Source organism: Arvicanthis niloticus, chromosome 7 (assembly GCF_011762505.2).
Source record: "Arvicanthis niloticus isolate mArvNil1 chromosome 7, mArvNil1.pat.X, whole genome shotgun sequence".
Taxonomy (NCBI): Eukaryota; Metazoa; Chordata; class Mammalia; order Rodentia; family Muridae; genus Arvicanthis; species Arvicanthis niloticus.
In genome coordinates this window covers 67,536,749-67,561,697 of record NC_047664.1, presented here as the reverse complement: position 1 = coordinate 67,561,697, position 24,949 = coordinate 67,536,749, and the positions used below count along the sequence as shown (strand labels likewise).

The 24,949-nt window shown below is 43.8% G+C and overlaps 1 protein-coding gene across 6 annotated transcripts in view; it reads left to right on the top strand.

The window, feature by feature from the left end:
• Positions 1–24,949, top strand: part of Rbm47 (RNA binding motif protein 47) — a 129,639-nt gene that overhangs the window by 72,767 nt on the left and 31,923 nt on the right. Inside the window, exon 1 of one of the 6 annotated variants that reach the window (XM_076938572.1) lies at positions 20,791–20,918. The exons of the other annotated variants lie outside the window; for them this stretch is intronic. The gene's annotated coding sequence lies outside the window, so the exon portion shown is untranslated. Of the gene's footprint in view, positions 1–20,790; positions 20,919–24,949 lie in introns of those variants that run through there. 6 annotated transcript variants of the gene reach the window in all.

Below are 24,949 nucleotides of genomic sequence, written 5' to 3'. Positions count from 1 at the left end.
AAACTTTGCCTTAATGTAAAAGAGCCTGTGTGAGAGACTGATCTTTTCAGTGAGGCCTGGTGGCTGCGTGGGCCACCGTCTCTCCAGTGCCATCTGTGAAACCACCCTGAGATGATTGAGCTGAAGCTGAATATCTCAAGTTGCTTCTAGAAAGAGCAAGGGTCCCTGCTTTCTGTGCAACCAGGGTTTGTTTTTCCCGATACTGGTAGAGAGCCTTTCATAGACACTACTTAAAAAAAAAGAATCATCAACTTGCCTTGAATAAATCCTCTTTAACTTTATAAACAACATTCTGTAATTGTACTGTTAAAAAGAAAAAAAGGAAAAAAAACCCCACACATTTTCTTGGCCTGGAGAGATTGTTCAAGGGGTTCTTTTAAAGGACCCATCTCTTTCATGAGGGCTGGCCACAGCCTGTAACTCCAGCTCCAAGGCATCTTCTTCTGGCCTCCACAGGCACCTTGACACTGGCGCACCTCCCCCTAGGGCACACATGTAAACACAGTTTAAAAATACAACACACCTTTAAAAAATCCTTTCTCAAATAATCTCCGTGTCTCCCATTAGCTGCAGTCTTGCGACGTTAAAAGAGAACACTGAAGTAAACAATACGATCACATACCTGGCTAGGAGAAGAGCTGACGTGTGGACTTTCCACCTCCATGGGCCCTGCTCTTCTCTGGCCCCACTCCTGCCACCCGCACGGTGTGTGGTGACCTGTGTCAGCATTACCTTTGGTCTGTCTACAGGGGCCTTTCAGAACACAGGCTTCATGGTTGTGCCTTCCATGTGTGAGACACTGCACCAAATGCTTTAGAGTCGTCCCCCCTCCCCCCCCCATCCAATACAACTCTGCTAGCTCAGAGTCCTTCGCCCTTCTCGAAGAAGGGAAACCAAGGCACCAAGCAGTCAGATGATTTGCATAAAGCCATATGCTTGCTCGGTCTCAAGCTTTCACGCTGCTCTCCCTGTCAGCTGCCACAGGTCTTCATCACAACTGAGCTCAATGCAGGAGGCCTTCAACAGTTTTTTTTTTTTGTTTTGTTTTGTTTTTCTCATAAGTCTTGACTTATCCACACCACGTCCTCCTGATAAATAGATATTGTCTTTGTGACTAGACATAGATGTGGGTTAGATTCAATTTTTAAAATGAGCCTTTAACTTTCAGAGCTGTAAGAAAACCAAGGTTAGGGAATAGGAGGTCAGTGGGCCTGCTCATCATAAGATTGGTGACCTCTTTCGGGGAATCCTGGAAAAGACAGCTTCTCGGGCAGGAAATTGGTCAGGTAACTCTCAAGAGCACACAAAGGGGTGTGTGTGTGTGTGTGTGTGTGTGTGTGTGTGTACACGTGTGTACTCGCACGCGGGCAAATGCAGGGATATTTATAAAGACCAGAGGTCATGGTGGAGAAGCCTTGGCAACAGGCAGTTATGGTGGCAGAAGCAGGAAGCTGCCTGCTCACGTGTCCCCTCACACAGAAAGCAGAGAGAGGAAAGGGACAGGAAGTGGGGCCAGGCTTTATAAAACCTCAAAACCTGAAGAGTACGTAAGAGCACTTGCTGTTCTTGCAGAGGACTTTGCACCATATGGCAGCTCACGAGTATGTGTAGCTTTAGTTTCAGGGGATCCAGCACCCTTCCCAGTCTCTACAGACACTAGGTGTTCATGTACACATCCATACTCAGGCAAACACTCATAAACAAATCAGGGGGACAATTTGGGGGGCAACCTTAAAGCCCACCCCCAGTGACATTCTTCCTCTTTAAAGTTTCACAGTCTTCTTGAGACAGGGTTACCAACTAGAAAGTGAGTGTTCAAACACATGAACCTATGGGTGATATTTCTAATTCAGACTACCACACGGGGCTTCTGGGTCTTGCTGAAAATGCCAGGCTTGTAGAGCTGTGAGCCCCAGGGATCTCCCCATCTCTGCTTCTCCATGGGTAGGATTACAAATCTACTCCACTATTGTCCTCTTGTAACATGGCTTCTGGAGGTGACTACTTGAGCTCATGCAGGATCAGCAGTGCTTTACAGAGCTCATGCCTTGTTTTGTATTGTTTTGTTTTAAAGGCTTATTTATTTTTACTTCATAGGCATGATTGTTTTGCCTGCATGAATGTCTATGCACCATGTTTATGCTTGGTACCTGAGGAGGCCAGAAAGAGGTCATTAAAACTAATTGTGAGCTGCAGTAGAGGTGCTGAATACAGACTCCATAAGAGCCCTAAGAGTGGCCAATGCTCTTAATTGTTGAGCCGTCTCTCCAGCCCCTTGTTCTGTTATTGTGAGTCAAGTTTTTACTATATAACTCTGGCTGGCCTAAAAGCTGCTATGTAATTGAGGCTGACCTTGAACTTATGACAATCCTACCTCTTTCTGCCTCCTGAAAGCTGGGATTGCAGGTGTACACTACCATGCCTGATTGCCAAGAGTTCTTTTGCCCTCAGTATCCTTGGGAAGGAAATTGCAGACACTCATCCAATTTGTTGCTGGCTTGGCTCTGTGGGTCTCTGTTCTCCTGCCTGGAATAACAGGAGAAGTGAAATCAAGTGGTGCTCAGAATGGTTTCCAAGCTTTCAGGCAACCAGACAGATACCTTGGATGCCAGTAGGGTCTAACAACCATCGTCCCAAGATTGATATCCTGCCTCTCTTGTCTGGGTTTCGTATTGAAAGAGCTGATTAGCAGCTAAACCCTTTCCCTGCCCAGCATAGTGGCCTTTCTGTGACACTAAGCTGACATATAGGTATGCCAACACCCAGTGGGTTTTGAGCATCATTGCTGAGGTAGTGTTTGGTGTGTCAGTCTGGCACACTGCTGGAGTGCAGTGGTTTTCGCTAGCCTTACTTTCCAACAGGATTCTTAGACAGAACTTTGTGTCCACTAATGAACCTGAACTCCAACAAGGAGTTCAAGGGACTGAATAGTGCTCCTTGCGGATTTTCCCCGGTTTAAAGATTGTGAAACCCCGATATTTAAATCGACCATTGTTTAAATGACTGACCTCCCTGTGTTAGCTGCTCACTGCATATGCAAACTCCGGAAGAAACCAAACAAAGATCTCATTCTGCTTCTCCAATAATGACTTTTTACTGTAAGAACATAGGAAACACCTGCTTGCCCACGCTTTAGTTGTTTAATAGAAAATTTCACTCACTCTGTAACTCAAGAACTAAATTATATATAGCCCAGGATGGCTTCAAACTCATAATCCTCCTGCCTTAGCCTCCCAGGTGTTAGGGTTATAGTATTGGTTATCTCTCATCATTTCATAAGAAAATCTGAGCAGTTTGACTACATCTTCTGCCACTGTTTGATACACTTGTCTGAGAAAGCAATAAATAGCCCCTCACAAAGACAGCACACCAAAGGACATCCTCCAGTGACTAGAACCCCACTTCTCGTGTGATAAGGACTGTTTGTGCTGCATACGAATTAGAATGTAGAAACAGCCAGGGAGTGGCTTCTGTTGAAGGAACACATACCTGGATGAGGGACCCGACTCCATGTTTCCAGGCCTGGTGATTTATTTATTATTTATTATTTTATTATTATTTATTATTTATTAATCCTCTGTCCATTCATTCTTGCCTGCTCTCTGAGCTGGTGTGCTGCCTACACTTCTCAGGAGCTCTCTTGTTTGTACCATAGGAAAAATAAAGGGATTTATTTGCTTTGCTTTAAGTAGGAAACAGAGACTTGGATGGTGTGTTTTTAATAGAGAAATTAGATATTTGGAGATACTGCTTGTGAATGGTGATGGAACATATGTTTCTCACCCCCTCCCCTTTAGACAGGGTCTCACTATGTAGCCCAGGCTGGCCTCAAACTCACAAAGGTCCACCTGCCTCTGACTCTTGAGTGCTGGAAATAAACGTGTATGTCATCACACCCAGAAGTCCAGTACTGTTTAAAAATAATCTTAACCACGCTTTGGCTTCATGCCTGTAACCCTAGCACTTGGGATACTATAGCAGTTACTGTAAGATCAAGGCTAGCCTGGGCTAAAAAGTAAGACTGTGCCTCAAGAAAACAAACGAGAGAAAGCCAGGGGGAAGGGAAGGAATTTTTGTTTTATTCTTAAACACAAAAACGTAAATCATTTTTAGAGAACTATTTTCTTTTTCACGATTTTCATTTAGAAATAAGCACTCATGGCTCATTCCTAAGTGGAGTCTGGTAAAGAATTCACTGTTGACAATTCAAAAATGACCTACTTCTGAGTCATATAAAAGTTGTTATCAATGGGCTTAGAGAGATAGATCAATGATACAGAACACTGCTCCCATAAAGGACCCAGGTTCGATTCCCACCACCACATGGTGGCTCACAAAGTCTTTGTTTCAGGGGATCCAATGACATCCTGCCATCTGTGGATAATAGGCACACACATGATATTCTTAGCCACCTACACATACACAGAAAATAAAAATAAATCAATCTTTAGGAATATTAAGGGCTTGAGTGAAATGTGTGGGGGAGATTTTTCAAAACAATTCATTTAGTAATCTAATCCTGTTCATTTGCTATGGGTTTTATTTGTTTTTGTCAGTTTTATTTTGAGACACTATGGAGTCCTGGGTGGCCTAGACACTCTTTGTAGACCAGGCTAACCTCCACCTCACAGAAACCTGCCTACCTCTGCTGCCCAAGCTCTGGCTTGCCCTGCCATGCCCCGCCCAATTTGACTTCTGCCAAGACCTTATCACAGAATTGGAGAGAAGCAGAGGAGGAAGTGTAAATAGACTAATTCGTTAAGGAAAACTTGTGGGTTACAACTGGAAGAAAAAAATTGCCACAGATAGCCTATTTATTGCTGCAGCTGAACCCAGCTTGTTTCGATTTTTCTACACCTTGCCACCTTGCACCTGTGTGCTCTGTAAGGACAGTGTGCACGAGGCAGTGGATCTCAAAACCTTAAAAATGTCAGCTGGAGGGATGGCTTCAACAGCAAAGGTTCATGGTTTAACCCCAGCACCCATATGGCAGCTCAAAACCAGGTTTGGGGTATCTTGACACCTACTTTTGACCTCTGGGGACACCAGGCAGGAAGGTGTTGCAGACACACGTGCATGTACAACACCCTTACATATATATATATAATTAAATGAGAAAAGACCCAAGAATCTCATTATTAAAGATAGAATGCAAAATCACAGAACATCTTCAGAGAATCTGAACACCTGAATTCCCATCCATCACAAGATGGATCACAGATGTGCAACAGATGTGCGGTTTTCAAACTTCACCAGTTCCACCTCTTTTCAATACCCTGTAGTAGTCTATAAGAAGCTGCTAGCCATTGGTGTGTGTCTGTGCCTCTGTGTGTGTGTGTGTGTGTGTGTGTGTGTGTGTGTGTGTGTCTGCGCGTGTGTGTGTGGGGGGGGGGAGTGTGAGGGAAAGAGAGAGTACACCCAACACTTCATTTTGTCTTTTGAGTTCTGTGGCTAACACAATTTCCAATACATCCATATACATCTACATGTATGTATATATTATTTTAAGTAAGATTTCCAACAGTATTAAAACACCCCTGCTTATAAACCTGTAAGACAGTCACTAAGCACCAAGCTAAAGGACAGGGGAGAGTAGTGACTCTAGGTGGAATTTTGTCATTATTGTTATTGTAGCATTGATTTATTTTATTTGCATGGATGTCTTGCCTGCCTGTATGTCTGGACCACATGCATGTCTGGCCTATTGGAAGGCAGAAGGGGGCATCAGATCCCCTAGAACAAGTTACAGATGATTGTGAGCTGTCAGGTGGGTGCTGGAACCAGACCTTGGGTTCTCTGGAAGAACAGCTGGTACTCTTAACTGCTGAGCCATCTCTCCCACCCAGTGGGAAGACTTTTGACCATCTAGCTGTAGCTTACTGGTGGAAATGTTCAAACCCCTGAATTCTCTTTACTTAGTTCTTTTGGGCTGGTACTATTCGTCACTGCCCTGGGCTCTCCCTTCCTTCCAAGGCAAACCTGTAAGTCACTGCTCACCGAGTAAGCCCCATCTCACCCACCTTTAGAAGAATGGTTTCTTTTCACAGCACCCATAACCCCAAGCACCAGCCTTAGGTTGACCTTAGGCCTGTGATCACCTTCTGCCTTGAGACCACCTTTGGGGAAAGATCCTCTGGCTTAGAAAGATCTTTGTTTCTCTCCCCCCCCCCTTTTTTTTTTTTTTTTTAGTTATAATTTATATTTCAAAAATTGATGATAGAAGAAGGGGAAAATGCCAGACACTCAGTCACTGGCTCCAAATCTATGATAAAACGTATGTCCAGGCTTAACCAATCCTACCATTGTCAAGGTCTATGCTGTCCAAGTGTTTCTTACTCAGGTGCAGCCATTGGCTCCTCTCTACTCTCTGCACCCTCCCAGCCAGCCACTTGGAAAAGCACGGGCTTAGCTGGGTCAAACATTTCTCAGCAATGCAGGGGGTGGGGTGGGTTTCAGTTCACTTCCTCCTCATGCTTGACTTCCCCTCAATTCAGAGCAGGCTTGATTCATCCAGTGAAGTTCTGTATTCCTTTCTGTGGACGAAGCAGCAAGGACATATCAGATTTGCCGTGGGAAATGTGTTGGCGTGATTACAGTACAACAGGTGGCATGCCCAATGCGGCATGTCCACCCCTGTAACCCAATATGTGAGGCAGACGACATCACCTCCCTTGGTATCGGAACACCTATAAAGTGTGCGTGACCTCGGTGTGAATGCGGTGTGGTGAGCACCAGGGCCTTTCCTACAACCATTTACATGTTGAAGATTGTACAGATAAAAACTAAGCTGGGGGGAGCTGGGGCTCAGGGTGGGAAGGAGCGGGGAAGGAGAGAGACCGCGCACAGCTATTCTTGTACCCTAAGCCATCACCAGTGTGCACGCGTGTAGCAAGTGGTGGTGACTCTGTGGCTGAGTAATGAGAAAATCTGAAAGTGCACGTTGTCCCTGGAGAGGAAGAGCTAAATGACTGGAAAAAGTCGCTATAGCCACTGAGCTTCATTTGATTCTTGTGTGACTGTTATTTGAATCTTTTAAAACCTTTTATAAAAACTTTATATTTAATTACATGCATATGTGTATTTGAGCCTGTGCGTGTAGGTGCCCTGAGTGGCCAGTTGAGGTCAGTAGAGTCAGATTCCCCCTGGAGCTGGAGTTACAGACAGCTTGAGCTGCCTGAAGTGGGTGCTGGGAACGGAACTCAGGTTCTGGAAAAGAGCAGAACGGAGACGCCTGTCTAGTTTCCACTGGTTGAGTCTTAAGAAAAACCAACTATTCTAATAGTGTACTAAATGGCACTGGAGACATGTTCTCACACAAATGGAAAATGTTGGTTATTCAAGATCCTCTACCAGAGCAGATCCAGAATTTCAAGGTTTACCAATCTAACTCTGTCCAGAATCTTCTGTCAATATTCCACTGTTAAATCTAGGTTTATATAGTCTAAGTGATGGCCAGTAGTCATTCACAGTACTCTTCCCACCCTCTGCTGGGATTAAAGGTGTATGCCACCATGCCTAGCCATTGCTTTTGAAATAGTTTAGCTGTATTACCCAGGCAGGCTCTGAACCCCAGGCTTCCTGCCTCAGCCTCTTGAGTAGCTAGATAAGGATTTATTAAGAAGCACCCAGCATTGTCCAGAGTGTTAATAGAAGCCTGTACCCGGGCTTGTTGACTCAGGATCACCAAAACAAAGCTCAGGCTTGCTCGTGGTCTCAGGATCTTCATCGATTTTAGGGATCTTGTGTCCTAGGATATGATTTAATAGAGTGTTCACTTTTGATTTTGTGGCCACAACCCATTGTATATTACCAGACTAAAGCAAAACTAGCTTACTAGAAATTTGAAGGTACTTTTCTAGAATTACTTTTACAAATTAGCCAATACTTACATGAATCCCTATTTTTCTCTTTTAAAGAATTTTACTACATTTTATTTGTGTGTGTGTGTGTGTGTGTGTGTGTGTGTGTGTGTGTCTGTAGTTTCAAACTGTGAGCCAACATAAACCTTCCCTCTCTTAAGTAGTTTCTCGTCACATGATGTTTGGTCACAGTAACCAGAAAAATAACCAACACACCAACCAGGGTCAATAAATGCTTATGAAAGCCAGATGATAACTTGAAGCTCACTCTCCTACTGCCTTGGTTTGTGGCTAAAACAGGGTTACAGGCCTGTGCACCAGGCCAGACTTTTGTCTGTTCCCAGAACATGTACAGGTTTGCTTGCTTGGTACTGTACATGTTGACAGTGTTTGAGGTTTCCAGGCATGGGAAGAGGGCTGGGGACTTGGAGGTGGGGGAGATAGCAGGTGTAAGCTGCCCCTCGAGGTTCCTCTGTACAGGTACTGTTGATCTCTGGTTTAGGAATCTTCTCATCATGTACCGTCTTGGTCCTTGCCCTATCCCGGTGGTGCTGGCTCCAGGATTCTGTGTATACAGCTAGGCATGCTTTGAGGGGCGAGGCTGTGCCCTCGTTTGAGTAAGTTTTTGCTCTGAGACTGAGTATTTGACTAGTCTCTCCTGAGAAACTATCATTTCCTATTCTTACCTGGGGGAAAACCCATTTATGAATATTCCTTGAAATGAGCAGAAGAGTCCTGGAGAGAGCTGGTCAGGAAAAAACCAATATCATCTAGGTTACACACTGACTTCCTTCTGAATGCAGAAAAAGCCCTTGTCAAAAGCAGCAAGTATAATCCCAGCATGTGGGCAGTGGACTTAGGCCAGCCTGAGCTACCTGTGCCCCTGTCTGCAAAAACCTAACCAAACAACAATAAGCCTCCCAGACCTCCAGCAGTGAGCATTCTGTTCTGCCTAGCAGTGTGATTAGTGAGGACCTATCCTTGTGTAGTCTAGTCAACTGTAAGCTTGTGCTGAGTGTAGTTCTGTGTGGCTGTAACCTTGGAGCACACAAAGGAGGGCCAGTCATTAAGTGTCAACCAAAGGCATCCTGTGGACACACTGAGGCCTCTCATCTCCTCAGGAGAGCCTGCACTTCCTCGGTGGTGCTATGGGATCATCTTCACTACTTGGTCACACCTTCCTGTCTCCGGCCACGGAGTGAGTGTATGTGTGATTCAGGGGTTTGCCCTCAGTATGCAGCTTGTATTGGTAACTCTGGAATTGTTTGGTGGCTTGTGTGATCTTTGCTGGACAGATCTGACATCAGAAGTTTGCCCAAGGTAGCTAAGTGGCAAGGGTTAGGTTTTGAACTCACTGTCTACCATACTCCAAAGCCTGTTTTCTTTCTGAGGCTTGGTCATGTGCTTGCTGTGTGTAGGTGGTCTCTGGTGAATATCGGGGAGCAGCGTCGGTGTGGAGATTAGGAGACTGAAGGGAAAGTTGAGGCAGGTGGCTGCTGCGTGAGGCTCAAACGAGAGGCTTATTTCTGTAGCAGTGCCAGCACATCGTGAGGGGAAGGTCATACAGGGGCTTTTTGTTACACTTCTATTCACTGTGAGAATGACAGAGCTGGGACACTTAGCCATTCACCCAGACGTAAAAAATAGTGTCAGAATGGAGACATCTCTAGTGTCTGAAGACACCTTCTATATGGTAAGCATTCTCTTATAAATGTCTGAGTCCAAAATAAGATGGGCAGAGAAATATACAACCCAACCATTCCAGCTCACAGAGCCACATGCAGAAGCTTTATTCCTTAAAAAAAAAAAAAAAAAAAAAAAAAAAAAAAAAAAACCAGAAAGGGATGGGTGGGAAGAGGAAGTCGGGACACAGCTCTGAGAAGCTCCCTTTGGAGGGTGGGTACTGAGTGGTGACTGACTTTTTTTCCCTACTTGCTCAAGATGATATTACAACTTTTTAAAGTAACAGCTTTACTGGGGCGTGGTGCGCCAATTTAATGTGGGCTTTCAGGGGGCTTTCGTAAGTCCTCTAGGCTGTGTGACCACCAGGGCAGTTACTTTCAGGGCGTGGTCGACACCTTAAAACTCCCCGGTGCCCGTTACCAGCCACTTCTGCTTTCTTGCCCATCTATCTTCTGACTCATTAACATGTTTCATATAAGTATGGATGTTTTACAATATGGATTTATATCATGACATCGTCTTTCACTTAGTATGCTATCTTTAAAAAAAAAAAAAATTTACCCAGGAGGGACCCCAATTTGCTCAGAGGAGAAGGGAAGTGTAGGGAAGGATTGTGGGGGGAAGGTGGCTGGGAGGGGGGCAGTGAGTGGAATGTAAAGTGAATAAGTAACAAACTAATAATAAGTTACAAACATTATTTCTAAACTATTAACATTTTTCTAAAGTACAATATATTGATCATATTCTTTCCCCTCTCCCATCTTCCTCCCACTTCCCTATTCACCCGAAAATATTTATTTTTAGTTTTCTATTTACCTGGAATAATTTGATCATTGCATGGAGGAGCAGGGTAGGAGCATGGAGGCCAGAGAGGGCATTGAACCCCCTTGCAGCTGGAGTTATGAGCGGTTGAGCCACTGGATGTGGGTGCTGGGAACTGAACTGAGATCCTTTGGAAACGCAGCAACTGCCCTGAAACAATGAGTCATCTCTCCAGCCCTTAGAACAGTATTCTCAAGATCTGTGTGACTTATAGCAAGTGTCAATACTCCATTACTTTTTATTGTAAAACAATGTTCTGTTGTATGAATATATCCCATTTAAATCTGTTTGTGTGCATTTGAGGGGTTCCTGCTTTTTGGATATTGCAGTGCTGCTGTGACTTGACAGTTTTGTGAGTGTTTGTGTACGTGTTCTCACACTTATGTGTAAGTGGTCATGTAGGTGTGTGCAGAGGCCAGAAGTCATCATTGCTATCTTCTCCTCTGTTTTCCGTTTCTGCTAGACTGGCTGCACAGGGAACGCCTCACCCAACTATTGGCCTGCCTCAGCCCCCACCCCTAGGTGCTGGGATCACAGGTGTAGCCCCATGTCAGGCTTTTGCTAGGGTGCTGAGGATCCGAACAGAGGACTCCCTGCTCTCACAAGCACTGTATCCACTGGGCTGTCTACCCAAACCCTGTTCTCGAATTTTCCTGAAGTCATGGCTCTCTATCTCTCTTGGGCATGTTTATGATGGGATTTCTGAATCATGTGGTAACTGCCTTTTCAATCTTGGAAGGAGCCGTCAGCAGCTTGAAGGGCTGTACCATCTGACAGCTCCAGCAGCAATGTGGGAAGGTTCTGATTTCTTGTCTCCATTAACATACATTGTTTTGTCTTTTTTAAAAATTAGTTTATTTATTCCCTTTATATCCCAATATCAGCCCCTGCTTTCCTCCCAGTCCCCACCCTCACTGTTCCTCTCCTCCTTCCCCTTCTCTGAGAAAAGGGAGCCCCCCCAACTTCTCTCCCTCTCCCCCAACATCTCCCCTCCTCTCTCTCATTCTCTCTCTCTCTCTCTCTCTCTCTCTCTCTCTCTCTCTCTCTTTCTCTCTCTCTCTCACACACTCACACACATCAGTCACTGCCATGGATGAGTCTTTGGAGAAATGTCTATTCAGTTCCTTCATCTATTTTTAAATTAGTTTGTCTTTTGTTGTTGTTGTTATTATTAATTCATGGTAGCTCTTTACATATTCTAGATAAAAGCTATTAGCAGAAATGTGCTTTGCAAATGTTTTCTCCCATTTTATGGTCTGTCTTTTTATTTAATTATTTAGTGTGGGTTTTTTGTTTTTTTTTTTTTTTTTTTTTTTTTTGCCTTCAACACAGGGCCTTACTGGTGCTGAATAACCTCAACCTATAGTTTTTATCCATATGTATATATGGGGAGGGTGTGGGTCACCTCATTTGCCTGGAGGTCAGAGGACAGCTTGCAGGAGATGCTTCTCCCCTCCGACCCCTTGTTACTGTAATGTCTTACTGTAGATTGTTTACTAGGTGTGCACACAGGCAATGGGGGCTGTGTTGTGTGGGCTGCATCCTGCGGAGTGTCTAGCACACTGTTTACTCCTCAGTGATCAGGTTGTCTATGTCTAGTTTTACTTCTGGGCTTCCTGTGTGGATAACCTGTGTTTCTTTTCTTTGCCTAATTGCCTTGGTTAGAGCCTCCAGTACAGTGATGAATAAAATGCATTTTTTTCCTTGTTCCCGATCTGGGGGAGGGAGGTGGTAGATCTTTTACAATTAAATTGTTGGTTGTAAGATTTGATTGGTTTTTGTTTGGTAAGATTAAAAGAAAAATCAGGTGGAAGAAGTTTCTTCTGTTTTATTTGCTGATTATTAGAATTATGAAAGTTTGTTGATCGTGTCATGCATCTCCATGATGATTTAGATAATAGTGTAGTTCTATCTTTGTTAATATTGTGGTTGGTTTTCATGTGGTAAGCCCCAAAGGCAACTTAAGGAGGGGTTGATTACTGCTTATGGTTCTAGCGGGAGAGTCCATAATGGCGAGGGAGGCGCTGCTGCAGGCAGCCAAAGCAGGACCCTGGCTGATCACGGGTGCCTGAGGCTGCCAGATGAGGGCAGATCTGGAGCTGGAGCCACAGGGGCTTGTGAGCTGCTTGGTGCAGGAATTGAACTTGAGTCCTCTGGGAGAGCATCAAGTGATCCTTCCTGCTGAGCCGTCTCTCTGGCTCCAGATTTTCTGTATCTTGTTTTTGGAGCTTATTCCCCACCCCACCCCACCCCCCACCCCCGAAATGTGTCTATCGCATTCTGGTTACGGAGTTAACCTGGGCACGCTGTTCACAGCATTTCTTTGTAATCCTTTCCTGTCTTTGTGTCACTAGTGATGTCTCCTGTTCTCCTGAATTTAGTAAGTTGAGTTTTCTCTCTCCTCCTTGTCCTTTTTGCTACAGGTTTGTCAATGTTGTTATTTTCTTTAAAAACAAAGCAAATGCCTGACTTTTGGAGTTTGTTTATTTTATTGTTTCTCTATTTTTGTATTTTTTTTTTTAGTTGTTTGAAAATTTGACATGATGAGTTTTTACTCGTTTACTCCGTAAATATTCTGTTTATTCCATCCCCACCCCCACCCCTCCCAGGCCCATCCCTTCCTTCCCTACCCACCCAGCCGTGTGCCTTTGGTTTTCTTCACCCTTTAAGTCCAGTCTGAGCTTCCCCTGAATTCATGGCCACATGGTCTTGGCCTAGAGCCTGATATTTTATTTTGAGATAAGGCCTTACTATGTACTCTTGGCTGGCCTGGTACTTGCTGTTTTGCCCAGGGTGTCCTTGAACTCCCCAACAGTGTTCTTGCCTTCTCGAGTGCCTCAGAGCCCAGCTTCTTTTTGGTTTTCCCCACATGCTGCTCGTGACACAGTTGTCTTTCCTTTCTGTTACATCATTGCTCATTCCCATGCAGTCTCCTCTCCAAACTCCATTGCATATGCTATGTGTGAGCAGCAGATGCTAACACCGAGAACCTGCAGACTTCCCCTTCACACACTGTGTCAGAGAACTGAATAGATGAAGGCAGAAACTGGCCCATGGGTCTCTCACCCCTCTGTGATGGAGTCCACGCCGCTTGGTGGTTCTAGGGCCAAGGCGTAGGTTATGTCGTCACGTTGAGTAGGCGTGACTTCTCTCTCTGCCACCTACAGCTGTGAGACATTGAGGGACATATTTAAGTCCTTGGAGCCCCACTTTTCACATGTGTGGACTTAAGTAGTCACTTTATCATTGTGAGGGTTACGTAAGACTAACACATGCAACACCTTGAGCCCAAAGTTGGCGCAAGGCTAAGTATTTAATTTTTTTAGTTTTTTAGTTTTTAGTTTTTTCCTTCTCTTACTATCACCATGAACTAGCCTGAGCCTATGCTCAGGTGACTCCACAGGTAACTACCAAGTCTTGAGTCATGATTCCATTAGTTTCCACATCTCTGTCACCATCCATGGTGTCCATTTACCCCCTGGCTGAGACACGTCCAGCTGCAGCCTGGCAGCCATCTAAGAGCCTTGGCAAATTTTGGCTTATTCCATCCCCTATCCATAGGGTAAAGCTAATGGAACAAGCAGGAGATGGATTTTCCTAAACAAATCTGAAACAAGCTGAGGGACAAGGTCCATAAATTATGAAAATGGAACATTAAAAAAAATTTCTAATTTAAGTCTCTACTGCTTCGGAGTTCCCTTTCTGAGAAGGATGCTAATGCCCTCGTGAACTCTCCAGGCAGACATTGTGTGAGGGGGTGTGCTGGAGCCGTTCTGTGCTTTCAGGGAATCTCTTACAAATCCATATAATTTTATTCTCAGCCAGCAGCAAACAATGGTCATGATGTTACAACAACGAAAAAAAGTTATCTGAATTACTCCTTATTATGAAACCTTCAAATAGCATCCTTTAAAATTAAAATGTGCCTGGGTTTGGTATGTGCACATGTAATCCATCCACTCGGGGGATGTGACTGGGGATTGGTGAGTTTGAGGCCAGCCTGGGCTACATAGAGTATACCCCTGTCTCGAAAGCCCAATAATAAGCAAAATAATTCATTAGTTACAAGTTAAAAGGTGTCAGTTCCCTGAATCCTAGTAAATGCATGAAATGGGTTTTGGTTTTTGGTGGGATTAATGTTTTGTTTTGGTTTGGTTTTGGGTTTTCGGTTTTTCGAGATAGGGTTTCTCTGTGTAGCCTTGGCTGTCCTGGAACTCACTCTGTAGACCAGGCTGGCCTTGAACTCAGAAATCTGCCTGCCTCTGCCTCTCAAGTGCTGGGGTTAAAGGCGTGTGCCACCACTGCCTAGTGGGATTAACGTTTTGAAAGACTAAATTCAAAGTAGATAGTTAAAAGCAGAAGCTGGGAACTGAACTCCAGTCTTTTGCAGGAGCAGCACCGTTTTTTTCTGAGCCATCTCTCCAGACTCCTGGATTTCATCTCCCAATAACACACACCTGCCTTCTGTGTTGTATCAGGTGGCTGCAGCCTCACCTAGCTTCACATTAGATAGCTACTACTATGTAAACAGCAAGTATTAGTGAGTAAATAAACCTTAACAAGCTTAGACAAATAGCATACTCCATGAGAAGATAAATAAATGCATATGAAATATTCACATTATATGCTTCATGTTACTGTTTGTGGGTTTTGGGGGTTTGTTTTATTTTGTTGTTTTTGTTGTTGTTGGTTGGTTGGTTGTTTAGTTTTGGTTTTTCAAGAGGAAGTTTCTCCATGTAACAGCCCTGGCTGTCTTGGAACTCACTCTGTAGACCAGGCTGGCTTAGAATTCACAAAGATCCACTTGCCTTTGCTTCCCAAGTGCTGGGATTAAAGGCGTGCACAACCACCACCCAGCTACTGTTGAGGTTTTCTTGAAGCAGGGTCTCACACTGCAGCTTAGGCTTTGTCACACTATCTAGCCCAGGCTTGCCTCAAACTTGGAGCAATCCTCTTGCCTTCCAAGTGCTGGGACTCCAGGAGCAACACTAGGCTTGGCACATATCTTAATTTGTATAACTAGTAACACATACATATTCTCTCCTGGGTAAGTCTGAGGACCTGGTGACACACTCTTGTCCCCATGCCTGCTCTCACGACTGCTCTCCTCCTCTGCTGGTTTTCCTGACCTTGCACAATCCAGCATAATGATTGTGCTGTTGGATAACTCTTTCACTGACCATTTTCTCTACAGGATTATACGGTTCATAAGGGTGAGATTTTGGTGTTTTGTGTGACACTATTATAGCCCTCTTGTCTAGAACTGTTCCTGCCAGTTAGAATAAATGACCTCTGTAAATGGTAGTTGTTATTAATTACTATTTTACCTTTTAAAGACGAGTATCTTTGTGTTTCCCCCTTTAAAATTAGTCTTAAGTTTGGAGACTTTTCAGTTGGATGACAGGTTTTGTTTTGGTCTATTTTGAGATAAACTCTCATGTAGCCCAGGCTGGCTTTGAACTCCTGATCCTCCTGCCTTCACCTTCCAAGTACTTACTTAGCTTCCAGGGATATGCTACTGTGTTCACTAAATTTTGTCAATTTGACACAAAGTAGTGTTACCTGGGAAGAGGGAACCTCAATGTAGGAATTGCCTCCATCCGATTGGCCTGAGAACATGTCTGTGGGAGCTTTTTTCTTGATTGACTGTTTTAAGGTATGGTTTTGTGTTTTGTTATTGTTGTTTTGTTTTGTTTTGCTGTGAAGAGACATTGTGACCAAAGCTACCTATAAAAGAAAACATTGAATTGGGGGCTTGCTTACACTTTCAGAGGGTTATCAGTTCATGGTCATCATAGCAGGAAGTGTGGCCACAGGCAGTCCAGCAGGCTTGGTGCTGGAGAAGGAGCTGAGAGCTCACACCTGATCCACAAGCACAAGGCAGAGAAGGAAGCTAACTGGGAATGGCATGAGCTTTTGAAACCTCAAAATCCACCCTGAAGTGATTAGAAGGATTAGGCCACACCTAACTCTTTCTAAACAGTTCCACCAACTGGGGACTGAGCATTCATATATGAAATGGCCTATGGGGGCAGTTTTCATTCAAACCACCACAATATTGTGGAAGGCCCAGCCCACTATGGTGGTGTCTCTTCTGGGCTGGTGGTCCTGGATTGTATAAGAAAGGATGCTGAGCCAGGCAGTGGTGGTGCACGCCTTTAATCCCAGCACTTGGGAGGCAGAGGCAGGCGGATTCCTGAGCTCGAGGCCAGCCTGGTCTACAGAGTTAGCTCCTGGATAGCCAGGGCTACACAGAGAAACCCTGTCTCGAAAAACAAAACGAAGGGAAGGGAAGGGAAGGGAAGGGGAGGGGAGGGGAAGGAAGGGAAGGGAAGAGAAAAGAAAGGATGCTGAGCAAGCCAGCCATGGAAAGCATGCCAGTAAGCAGCATCCCTCCATGGTCTCTGCCTCAGATTCTACTTCCAGATTCTCCTTGAGTTCTTGCCCTGACTTCCCTTAGTAACGGACTGTGATGTGGATGTGTAAGCCAAATAAGCCCCTTCCCCTTCCTTCCCAAGGTAATGTTGGTGCTTATCACAGCAGCAAAAAGCAAACTAGAACAGCTAATCTGCCTGGCTAGGGTTTTAGTTTTCACATAAATCCAACCAATGTGATGTAATGGTTTAGAGGATCACCTTTGGAACCAAAGCTCCCTCCGTTTTTGTCTGTTTGGTGTGCTGAAGACCTCTATGCCACTGGACTAACTCCTGGCCCTATTTTTAAATTTTGAGGTGAAATATCTCCAACTTTATTTATACTTTATCCCAATATAAACTATATTCTATGCTAAATGCTATAATGAAGTGTTTGACAATCTAACTGGGGAAATAATGCTTCGGAGCCTTTGTTCATTCAGGTCTGTGGGAACTTCTGTGTATCTCATCTCCTTTCCAGTGGGGTATAATTAGGTTCACGGCCAACTGTTGCTAACACTATTAGCGCAGCTATGTGGCTTCAGTGCCAATGTTTGGTATAGGCTAATTCTTCAATGCTTGTGTGTGCATGAATGCATACATGCATGCATGCATATGAACAATTTCTTTCTCTTATATGTCAGTCATGCACTGATGCAAACAGTAATTTTAGCAAAGCCTCTGGAATTCAGAATAGCACCAAATGAGATGCTGAGGTGGTTCAGAGGATAAAAAACACTTGCCACCAAGCTTGATGACATGACTCAGATCCCTGGAAACCTCATGGTGGAAGGGGAGAGCTGACTTCTGCAAGTTGTCCTCTGACCTCCACATATTTATGTCCGCCCCTCCGCAAATAATTAAATATTATCAAATGTATTTCTAGAAACAATATGTTACTATTATATGTAAAAGCAAATACATACTGGCATGGTCTTTATATTGGTCCTATTTTAACTTATAGATGGATTAATGTTTAACTACCATAGTAATGTTTGATTTGGCCTGATCAGATATCCCCTGTATTTAAGATAGTCTATGAAGGGCTGGGAATACAGCTTAGTCAATAGAATGCTTGTCTGGCATGAAAAAGGCCCCATGATCATGATGGTTCACACTGGCAACTGGACATTGTGGTTCACACCTATATGCCAGCACTTAGAAGAGGAGGATCGGGAGTTCAAGGTCATCTTCAGGTACATAGCAAGTCTGAAGCCATCTTTGGATATTAGACCCAGTCTCAGAAAAACAGCAAAGAGTAAAGCTGGCTGACCTAAGATCAACCCCCAGGACCTACACAAACATCTACAGAGAATAGACTCAACAAATATGTCCTCTGATCTCTACCCCACATGGCTCAAACATACCCTCACTCATTTATCATACACATAATAAAATTTAAAACACCCAAAGTAAGTAAAAATAGCCAATGTAACTTCATATATGTCTATGCCTTCCTTCCCAGACTAGTCTCGGGTTTGTTTCTTTCCTTTACACAAACAAGTCTACCTTAGGGCTTCCTTACTTTAGAGCCGCCATCTCAGACTCTAAAACAAAGGAGCTTTGTGAAGACTGAAGACCAGTTCTTCAGACAGGGTTTAACTGCTTGCTGCAAGCCAGTTGGGTCTGGAGTGGCTTACATCACATTTGTATGCTCACAGAAGGAGCTGCTAGGAGTAGTCAGGGGCTGGTGGAGGGCAGGCAATGTCTACATGAGAGAGGGAGGAAACTTCTGGGGATTTTTTCTTTTTTTTTTTTTTTTTTTTTTTTTTTTCCTATATTGCTTGAGTTTATTAAACCCAACTTTGTTTGAAACCACAGCATGAGGATTTCATTTATTTCCATGTTGAAGGCAGGCTATAATTGTTGTCATAATTACTGCTTTTAAGCCTTCTGTGAAAAGCTAGTTGCTCTTAGCTCCCAACTCTTCTGTTTTTTTAAAGCCAGGGACCTGCACATGTGACTAAGGTCTTCTACACCCAGCCCCATTACACTCGGGCCCTACTCTACCTTGAAACTCAACGCCCTCGAATATTTTTCATGAAGATTTTGCCCTTTAGGGCAGTGTTTATTATAAGAACATGTATGTTTACTCAGACACATAAACAAATTCTTACAAAAAGGCCCCAGACCTGAAATACTAATGTTCAAAACATGCTGTAAACACAGGAATTTTTTTTCTTATACTGATTTTTTAAAGGCATATGTAGTTTGATTTACATGTATGGGTGTTTTGCCTGCATGTATGTATGACTTTTGCACCATGTGCTTGCAGTGCCCACAGGAGCCAGAAGGGAGCATCAGATCTTCTGGAGCTGGGGGAGGGGGGTTATAGAGGGTGAGCTTCCCTGTGGATGCAGAGAACTTAACCCTGGGCTTCTCCAAGGAACAGCATGTATGCGTGCCTTCTGGGCCAGAGAAGAGCACTCAGCAGGTAAAAAAGCTCCTTCCACCAAACCTGCTGAGTTATGGATGGAAGGATAAACTGAAAACACACTTGCCCCTCTGGACTTTTGACAGTCTACTTTTAAAATAAAATAAAATAAAATAAAATAAAAAAAGCTTATAATTCAGTGAGGTGAACAAAAAGAAAACTTGAGGCCACAGCTTTGTCTGCTTGGTTGGTATTTTGGGATACAATCTTGTGTATCTCAGGCTGGCCTTGAACTGGCTATTTGGTCACAGATGACCTTTAACTCCTGACCACTGCCTCAGCGCTGGGATTGCAGAGGTGCATCAGCAAACCTGGCTTCCCTATTCCCGTCTTGGGGTTCAGCCCAGGGCCTTGAACATGCTAGGCACACACAGCACCACTGTTAGGTAAGGAGGACTGGTTTTCATTTCTTCCTAGGCTGTGGGGCGCATTTTCACAGAGTACTGGGTGTCACGTGGTGTCAAGACCTAACCCCCTACCTCTGTTTCTCTTCCCCCTCCTCTGATTTCTAACTCTACTTGGAGAGGGCTCTTGGCTGAGGTCCACCCCAGCTGAGATGGAGTGTACTTGCTCTGGATCTTCCCAACGTGTTGTCTTTTTCATCATGAAGCTTATTTTACCAAACTTTCTGTGCTCCCCCACTACTTGTCTCAGCTTCTTACAGGTGAATCTATTTCAGCTTCAAATTAATAAAATGTTCATGTGGGATGTTTGCCTATTTTTATCATATTTATAAATATGATTTTTGGTAGTGTTTTGATGAGAGAATGTCCAATAATTCAAGTTATCTAGCCTAGATACAGTAAAGGCGGGGCAGGGGGGAGGTAACATTTGCTAAAAATTCAGCATTTCCAAGAAATCGTGGTAATATCTTGTTTTTCTTTAAGACTTTCTAGGCAGTCTTTTTTTGTGTTTGTTTGTTTTTTCTTTTTTGTTTTTTTTTGAGACAGCTCTGGCTGTCCTGGAACTCACTCTGTAGACCAGGCTGGCCTCGAACTCAGAAATCCGCCTGCCTCTGCCTCCCAAGTGCTGGGATTAAAGGCGTGTGCCACCACCACCTGGCTCAAGGCAGGCTTACTAGGTGGATTATACTGGCCTTGAACTGTTGAACCTCCAAGTGCAGTCTCCCAAATTCTGGGATTAGAACTGTCACCTCAGTGTGTAATGATGTCTCACAGTGTCACTTTTTAGTATTTTCTATTTGCCAGAAAACTTCCTGCTTACTCAAATGTGTTTATTTAACCCCCAGGACATCCCACACGAAGTAGGAATTACTATTTTTCTTATTTATATTAAGAGCAGTGGGCACCCACATGACTCTCCAAGATGATTGGCAAGAAAATCATTGATTTCCTTCTAGTCACGATTAAAATATTTCCATCAAATTTCCTTTCCATGCAATGCCAGTGTCTTCTTGGGATTCCCTCAGTCAGCTCTGTTAAGAGTACGTTTTTGCACTACTCTTTGTAAGGCTACTAAGTATTTCCCCACTGCTGTGGCCCCTCCCTGTTTTCTGAGCCACACCTTCAAACTCATTCCAGGTGTCCTTAGCAAATGACTCCCAAGGCTAAAAGCCATTGGCCAATGCAGAGCCAGGAGCCACGTTGGGCAGAGTCACGCTGTTCCTGGGGTTAGGGGCAAAGGTTGCTGAAGCAAGCCAGGCTGTGGTCGCGATTAGCCTGTGCACCCAGATCCAAGCCTGGAAAGGTAGGGAAACCTTACTTGTTTTCATTGAGGTGTGGAGAAGATGGTTGTGTTTGGTTAAGGCAATTTAGCGCTGGTCTATCGAACAATCTGTTTTGGCTTTGTTTTAATTAAAAGCGGTGTATACATCTATAAGTTCTCGAGAATTTTAAACACTGCTCTATTTGCCTTGCCTCCAAGTTACCTAGTTATGGGTGGGATTTGTTAAAGGTGTTTAGCCTTACAGCTTTCCACTGAATATACTTGGAAAATTCTAGATCGTCACAAATATATCATTTCAGCCATACCGTATAAGCAAGGATGTGTCAGTGCTGTCACATAGGCAGTCTTTAGAGAAGAAAATATGACAACTAAAATAAATTAGGAATTAGCAGTATGATAATATGTAAAACTGTAGCCTGGTATTTCCTCATGGTGCTCTACTTTGAGCCACTCTTTTCAAACTGACAAAAGTTTTAAGAAGTGACTTTAACTGTAGGCTCTATGCGCTTTATTTTAACGATAATACTTTAGGTCTACCTTACACTCTCTGTTCTAAGATTAGCCACAGCGACCAGAAAGCAGAATGTCTTTTTCACCTATCTACCTAAAAATGAAGTGATCTGCATAGCACTTTGTGTAGAAGCAAATCATCAAATGAAGCATCTCTCTGGTCATAGGAGGAGCCCTCCTCCATCATGGTGGGAGATGCTTCAGTGCCATCAGTCAGTACTGACACAGAGTGTCAGTCTACACGTCAGCTTGTAGTGTCAACCGGCACTCACAGCTATTCACCCAAGCATTCTGTTGTTGGTATCAAAGGTAAACGTGTCTGTAATGTCTGTAACAAGTTTTCCACTTTGTTCCAAAAGTGGCTCAGCATGGGTTTGTGTTCTGTAACAGAATAGATTGGACATTTATTTAAGGGCTGAGACATGGTACTGTTGGATAAAAACATTACATCAAAAAAAAAAAAAAAACCCTTTAGTATTTATTTGTATCTAATTTGTAAAGAGAATACTACTGTGCTTATCACTGGTTATTATTAAATGTGTGTGTGTGCACATGTGTGTATGTATATATGTGTGTGAGTGTGTGTGTGTGAGTGTGTGTATGTGTGTGTGTGTGTTCATGCCATAGTGCACTGTATAGGTCAGAGGACAACTTGTGTGAAGTTGGTTCTCTCCTGTCTTTGCCTGGGCTGTGGGGATCTAGCCAGGTTGTCAGGGTGTCCCAGTGAGTGTTTTACTGACTGAACCCTCTTTCCAGCACCAATCCCCTTTTCTTAGTTTGATGTACTTATTTAAAGATGTTTTCAGCCTGAAATATCCTGCTTTTACTACATTTGCCCAAAATGCCTTTTTTTTTTCCTTCCTGAAGTTCGCTCTCAGTGGTGCCTTTTAATGACTGGTCTCTCGCTCTCACTGAGCTCTGTGGATTGGACTTTCGGGCGGAGCAATGGCCACGGTGTTAACTATTTACCTGGCTTCGGAGAATAATTACTAACCATCATCTTGATGTTTCTCAACTCCAAGCTGAGGTTCAAAGGTTCAGATGGACCTTGCGGATCAGAGGTCACACTCGAATTGCTGCAATTTGTTGCTGAATTCTGCCGATATGACAGAAATTCACAGCTATGAGGATTGCTCGATCCACTCCTGCACACAGGCCAGGCCGGGCAGTTAATACTGTCATTTGTACAAGTCAGCCTTTGGCACCCAAGTTTAATAAGTAACTAGCTTGTGCCTTAGGTTTCACTGGTACAAGGTGCACATTATAAAACGGGTCAGATGTCACCGGGCAAAGATGAAGGCAGTGAGGAGTGGCCATCCCATGGCTACCACCCATGAACTACACATAAAGACCCAGTAGTCTGTTTAGTTCATATTTCTATGGTGTAAATTGTAACATATCTTCATTTTCTTGGTCTTAAAGAGATGTGTCCTTTTGTAACATGTTTGTAAGAAAGACCTGTCTGATTAGGGATCGTTAGCCAAGAAGTAGACACCAAAGCTGCAGACTTCACTTAATCATTTCACGGGATCTTGGATTCCTCAAAAGCTTTCCAAAATGAGCTGTTTAAGAATTTAGGGACTGCCGGGCGGTGGTGGCGCACGCCTTTAATCGCAGCACTTGGGAGGCAGAGGCAGGTGGATTCCTGAGTTTGAGGCCAGCGTGGTCTACAGAGTGAGTTCCAGGACAGCCAGGGCTATACAGAGAAACCCTGTCTGGTGGGAAAAAAAATTTCGGGACTAAGAGGCAGTGACTCAGGCCATGTGATTCCTCAGAAAGCTGAGGCATAAAAATTGCTTGGGTCAGCCTGAGCTATAGGGTGATGCCCTGCCTTTGGGGGAAAAAAAAAAAGGCTATATTATTTTGCCTTGGTCTTTTAGAAGTTACATGTCACAATTGATTGGCTCTGTTGCTTTGGGCCTGTGGCAAGGACACATACCATGGTGCATGATGGTGCCAAGCTGTTTCCCTCATAACAAAGAAGTATAAAAATTAGGGCCTGAGGTCCCATATCTCTGTCAAGTAACTCTCAAGCAAGGACCCAAAATTTCCTGTAAGGTCCCACCTCTTACTACTGCCTCCCAAGCCTTTTGAAACATAGGCCTTTGGATCCTGAAACAGACCCTGGGTATACAGTACAGTATTTTTCTTTTCTTTTCTTTTCTTTTCTTTTCTTTTCTTTTCTTTTCTTTTCTTCTCTCTCTCTCTCGCTCGCTCTCTCTCTCTCTTTCCCTTTCTCTTTCTTTCTTTCTTTCTTTCTCTCTCTTTCTTTCTTTCTTTTTTCTTAGTAACACAATTGGAATTTCCAACTCTCCCAAACTTGACTGACTGAACTCTCTTCCAGAACATACTAATTTAGAGCTCAGGTTCTCAACCCCTCTGGGTTTGAATCTCAGCTTCACCATGTTCAATTAATAGACCTTAGTCTCTGTCTCTCTGTGCTGGTCCCCATGTCTCACGTGAGTGGAATTCTAGTTCTTGCTTCCTGCAATTGTAGCAGCAATTAAGTGGATGGTGTCACTCAAAGGATGCTTAGCACAATGTCTGGTGTACAGAGGGATTCAAGCAAGGACTGAGCTGTGCTGCTGCTGTCACTGGCTCCAAACTGGTGACTTAGCCATGCCCAATGTACATCCCGCCCCGGTGTGGCTTCCCCTTGGTTTCTTCATTTCAGGAGGGGTAGACTCAGAAGTGCAGAGTTGGATCAGATGATGTGGGGAATTTCAGGAGACACTCTTTTGTATATCAGGCAGAAGTATGCTTTAAAATGTCCATTTTAGGTCTACCATTCTTTGGATGCGGTGGTTTTTTTAGCTGATTTCTGTCATGTGGGAAAAGCTGTAAAAGGAAATAACTCCAAATTATCTAACTTCCCTTGCTGCCAAGTAGTGAGAAACACTTGAGATTTAAAGTAAGTTCACATATGATGGCTTATGAATAAGCTGAGTCCTACCCTTGGGGATCTACATTACATAGTTCTATTTACTGATCTCAAAATGAAGCTCTCCTCTCTGTCATAGGTCAGGACTTGGCCTTTTGCAAAACTGAGAACTTTAGCAAAAATGTCAGCTATGAAACCTTGGGTTTATTCATTCTGTTTCTTTATTCTTTTCAGATTCAGTGCCTCTTGGATAAAGATAGGAGTTGAACAACCAGTGACAGTATTAAAATTCAGTACTTGGTATTGAGAAAAGTCACAATGACATCTCACATTAATTAAAGCTAAGCACTGGCTCTGGGCCAGGACTGAGCGTAGGATTGGGATTTAGCTGTGACTCAAACCACATTCTGCCCTAGTAAAGTTTTAATCTGGCCTAGAATGAGCTCAGTTACTAACGGTTTTAACATACCATATGCCAAAACTCTACCACGTTTGTCCTTCAATGTGCCAATTTCCTGGGGCTCGACCTGGTGTCACGAAGAGTGCTAGATGACACTGTGGGCACATGTCCCGGGGTCTCCCCACACTGCATCACGGAGGAGTGAGATTTACGGCTGAGCTCAGGCTGACCATGCAGGGGATCTGGGAGGATCTGATGCAC